This window comes from Bidens hawaiensis, unplaced genomic scaffold (assembly GCF_021521415.1).
Source record: "Bidens hawaiensis isolate Kalapana, Puna unplaced genomic scaffold, B.hawaiensis_p1.1 tig00024292_1, whole genome shotgun sequence".
Classification (NCBI taxonomy): Eukaryota; Viridiplantae; Streptophyta; class Magnoliopsida; order Asterales; family Asteraceae; genus Bidens; species Bidens hawaiensis.
The window spans coordinates 253,415-258,608 of NW_027493829.1; the positions used below are offsets into that span (position 1 = coordinate 253,415).

The 5,194-nt window shown below is 36.0% G+C and overlaps 1 pseudogene across 1 annotated transcript; it reads right to left on the reverse strand.

Annotated features, from left to right (window-relative positions):
* Positions 1 to 239: 239 nt before the first annotated feature.
* On the reverse strand, positions 240 to 4,781 carry LOC143569010 (putative LRR receptor-like serine/threonine-protein kinase At1g67720; annotated as a pseudogene). Its single transcript, XR_013141660.1, has 14 exons — positions 4,664 to 4,781; positions 3,978 to 4,515; positions 2,938 to 3,449; positions 2,726 to 2,855; positions 2,591 to 2,662; positions 2,434 to 2,502; positions 2,277 to 2,348; positions 2,114 to 2,182; positions 1,764 to 1,936; positions 1,281 to 1,660; positions 1,123 to 1,188; positions 856 to 1,042; positions 648 to 780; positions 240 to 557 (listed from the first exon to the last, which is right to left on the reverse strand). The product of XR_013141660.1 is annotated as a putative LRR receptor-like serine/threonine-protein kinase At1g67720 (transcript).
* Positions 4,782 to 5,194: the final 413 nt, after the last annotated feature.

The window sequence follows — 5,194 nt, forward strand, 5'->3', positions numbered from 1 at the left end:
ATAATCATGAAAGTGTCATTAACATCTAGAAAAAAATAATACAAGTTGGAACAACAATAACAATGTATGTGCTAAAGTGTGATGAACCATGCGTCATGGTTTCTGAGGCCTTGATATATATTTATACAAGTCATTCATTTTTCCAGGAGGAAAAAAAACAGGCACGATCACGATCACGATCACGATCAGTCTACGTATCAGAGTTATAATCAGATGAGTATATAGAAATACACCAAGTATTATCTAGCAGATGGGAATAAGCACTCACTGGAAAGGTCAGGGCTCTCAATGTCTAAGAAGGTAGTTAACAATGTTTTCCTTGAAGATTGCGCTCTAGAACTCTCTGAGGTTATCTTTCCATCATTCCCCTTTTCAATCTTGATTGCATCTTGTATCGCCAATATTATTTCTTGCATTTTTGGCCTTGAAGAACCATGCTGATCCACACATTGGATTGCCACTTCTGCAATCCTCCATACCGACTCGATCTTCACATCGTTTGCTATTCTCAGATCTATGATGCTCACAACATCTCCTTTTCTAATCATAGACCGCGCCTACAAAATAGTAATGATAATAATGATTTGATATTCAACCCTTTTATCTAAATATATTAATTCTAATTCGTAAATCCAGTTCCAACTCACCCAATGAACAATGCTCCAATCCGCCCCGTATTCTTCTGGAGATACGGGCTTTCTACCCGAGATAAGTTCTAACAGAACGACTCCAAAACTATAGACGTCACTTTTCTCAGTCAACTGCTGGTTAGCATAGTACCTGGTTAAGAAAATTATGGTTAGTTAAGTAAGATCGTTAGCAAGTGTAAATTAAACTTGGTTAAAGATAGCTTACTCAGGGTCAAGGTAGCCTACGGTTCCTCGTGCTACACTTGATATGTGTGTCAAGTCTTCTTCAGTTTGCCTAGAAAGCCCAAAATCCGACACCTTGGCTCGCATATTAATGTCCAAAAGAATATTGCTAGTTTTAATGTCGCGATGAATAATACTTGGGTTACAACCGGTGTGCAAATACTCAAGACCTATAACATGTTAAACTTCATGTCACATTTTACTTGAAAAAATGTAATTAAATAAGAAAATAATGTGAATTTAAGTTGACCTTTAGCTGAATCTTCTGCGATTCGGAGACGAGCTCTCCAGTCCAAGTGCTTCTTGTTGACTTTATCTGTTTGCACGTTTGACTCGTGTTAACTTCTCCAAACATACAAGAAAATTGACACATCTAATCTGTTAAGTGGTTAACATTTAACAACATACCAAGTACATGATCGCGTAATGTTCCATTGTGCATGTACTCATAAACCAGCATGCGATGATGCTCCTCTTCGCAGTATCCTATTAATGGTACTAAATTTCTATGATGAATCCTTGACAACAGAGCAACCTCAGTAACAAACTGGTGGGTCCCATGGCTTGATGAGTCAGCCATCATCTTAACCGCCACCTCCTTTCATCTTTCATTTTGCCATAATACACAGGCCCAAAACTTCCTTTACCGATTTTTTTTGAGAAACCACTAGTAGCTTCTTCTATCTCAGCAAGCGAAAAGTAATATGATACTCCTTCATCCATTAAACTTCCACGCGCCACTGAGTATGCGGTTGATCCTATAATACTCTTGCGTGACGATATCGCCCCTGAAGTAATGATCAATTTTCCCATTATGCCACATCAGATAAATTGGACTAGAAACAGAAGTAATAGAAATATGGAAGGTTTGTAACTTGTAAGATTACTTACCTTTATCATCACTTCTTTGAGTCGGTACTTTTTTTCTAAAATAACGCAGTACTAACAAGCTTCCTAAAAATAAAATAAACAGAAGTGCAAGTATGCCAATCGAAATCCCGAGTATCAACTTATAATGTGACTTTTTCTTCCCATGTTTGTGTAGACCATGATTACCTTCATAGCTGCAATAATAAACCTCATGGGAGTTAAAATGGATAAATAAAGAAGTTAGTTAAAAAGGAAATGGGCCAAATGGGCTCAAAGTGGTCCAAAGTCTATAAGCAGAAGAAATGTTTCGGGTTGGCCCATTTCGACCCGTTTGGATATTTCACTCTAAATTTAGAAAAAAGCATACTTACTCAAAAATTATCTTTCTGGTTAATAGTTCTGGTGGTATATCCCCAGTCAGAGAGTTGTTCTGTATATATCTGCATGAAGATTGATTAAATTGACCACATAATTAAATAGTTTAAACTTTGATAAAGATATTAAAATTTAAGTTTGGAAAAAATCACCACATACAGTTCTTTTAAGTTTGGCAAACTACCGAAGTAAGACGGTAACGGACCTGTCAACTTATTGTCCTCTAGATGTCTGCAATTTGACCAACAATACATGTAGTCAACAAATACTAGTATATGTTATAGAATGTGAATAGAAGTAAAATGACACAACTTACATAATTGTCAATTTATCAAGGTTACTCATATCAGGGATCGACCCGTTTACTGCGTTCCCATTTAACCACCTGATAAAAAACAAAAAACAAAAACACCACTAGTTCAGGGTTAAAACAGTAAAAAGACTCGAGTCGTTTCTAGTTCATTGACACTTACAACTCAGTCAACTCTTCCAAGTCTTTTATCCCTGATAGAATTTCACCTTCCAAATTCAAACCTGACAATGTGCTGTTTAATCATATTAGTATATATCTATAATCTGACAGATATTGAAGTGATATATGAACTCACAGTTTGGTGATTCTTGGAGGATTACTTGAGCTACAGGTCACCCATTCCCACTGAACCGGGACACACGGATCTCCATCTTCAATCAAATCTTCAATGTCAAACATTGACCGAAATGTCTGAAGGACATTCACTTCAATAATAAATAATAACAATAATTAGCTTGTATGCAATGTCTCATTAGTTTCACATACAATTAAAAAAACTTGTTTTACCGTCTTTTCTCTCGGTTTTTGATGATATCAGTACATATTTACTGATTTCAACTGCATTCAGAAGCGGTCCTTGTGTAGAATCCGGTGTCTTTTTGAAAGAAAATGAAAAAACAAACGACAATGTAACATTCATATAACTAGGTTCATATAAAGTGTAGCTTCCATTTGCATTTTCTTCAATATTCACGACAGCATTGCTATAATCAGGTATATAAGGATCCTGCATTGTGAATTTTCGACTCTCGTTTTCTGGTAAATCTTGAATTTCTGCAAAATATGCATAGGCTCGAGCGTTTGCAGGGAAATCTTCTAAATTTAATCTGTAGCTTAGAATCGCTTGAGTGCCTACAACTGCGGTTTGCATGACTTTCATAGGTGGATATTCTCTTGTATTTGTGTTTATTTCTTTTGTTGTATTGATTCTCACTGTACCCGGTGCTACTCCCACAAGAAAGTTTTGTCTTTTTGCAAGATCCGAATCCCATATCCGGTCATACGGGTCATCTGGGTACCTAGTAATAAAATTATAAACTCGTTCAATATCTATCAAAACAATTATTTTTATTGGAAACTAGCATCATACCATCATATGTTTATGATATGTTCATTGTCTGATATAAAGGTGCCAAAATCGGATGGATCCGCTCAACTCGAAACACTTTTGTTTAGTTTTGTTTAAATCTATATATTAATAAAAAATGTGTCAAATATAGTTTACAAATTTGTGTATATTATCAACATCATTTTTTGGATAAAATGGTTAAATTCATTAAAATTACATTTTTTGCATTTTTCAACCCATTTGGCTTCTTTCCTTTATAGTTTTATTTTATTTTGGGCAGGTTGGGTCGGGTTAGCCCGAAATAAGTTTCTTCCAAAACTTATAATATTTCAACAATAACATATTTTTAAAAGATTTTATGCATAAAAAATGCTCTTTCAGCAGCTTTCAACCAGTTTGATCAATCCGAACCATTTGGCCCATTTCTTGTCGACTCCAAACGGGTCGGGTTCAAAACAAAGATCGGTGTGGAGCATACCTTACGGCTTCCGTGCTTGAAGCACCAAAATTGACCCTAGCAGCCACCTTCAAGTAAAAATTGTCCTCAAAATCAGTAGCATACATAGAAAGATTCAACGGTCTGAGCTCGAGTGTTGACAAAAACGGAGCGCCCGTCGTAGCACAACACAAACAGACATCAATCGAGCTCGAAGGCGCTCTAATAATCATCTCCTTAATGTAAACTGTTGATGCATCCAACACACTAACAGTAGCCCATTTAGTTGCATCCAAATAAAGCAGAAATTTTGGATATGTGTTTTCGCTTTGAGAACTACCATACAAAAACGTCGTCCGGATTAAATATCTCCGTCTTTCGGTTGTGTTCAAAGTGTAACAATACTTCTTATTGTCTATAGGGAAATCTCTACGCCTTTGATACTGAATTGAGTTGGCATCAGGGTTCTCAATCTCCACTGATGACCCATGTTTGATTAACCCGGTATCCGAAACCCATGGCAACCCGGTTTTGAGATCACTATGATTACTTGTTCCTCCACAATCAAGACTTACAAATTCTGCATTTTTTTCATCTTATATGATCAAAAATCTAATCTTTTTAAACTTTGGTAGAAACCCATGTTACAAACTTTATAAAAAAACAAGAATTGAAGCATTAACTGAAGAATCTTGAAATTTAGTGTAAAAATCAAGATTTTAGCATACCTGAAACTTGAGAGACAAGAGGTGGGATTGAGCAGGCAAGTGATAATAATATTATATGAAGAACAAAACCCATGAAGGTTGGTTGAGATGATCAGGTACAAAAGAGGTGTGATTTGTGTGAAAATGGATGCATTTGAATGAGTGTTAAGATGTTTGTTTGTAAGGATGAGGGGTGTGGGGCTCAAACGGGGGCGTGAGTGGGGGCTCCAGCCAATAATATTGTGACGTGTGGCAGAGAGAGAAACTGGATAAGGTGGGTGTTGGAGCCCCCGCTGGAGCCCCTGGCCCTGGTGTGGAGGGGCTCCAGCAGGGGCTTCAGCGAATTTTTCTTTTTATTTTTTTATAAATATATTCAAAAAACGTATTATTAAAAAAACTCATAAATTATTAAAAAAAACACACATTAAAAAAAAAACACATTAATATCTAAAAACAAAATAAAAATTAAAGTACTAAAAAAAATATTATTCTTATTTTTCGGCTTGGTCTTCTTCGATCAACCTCTTTCGGATACGTTCCTTTTGCTTTTCC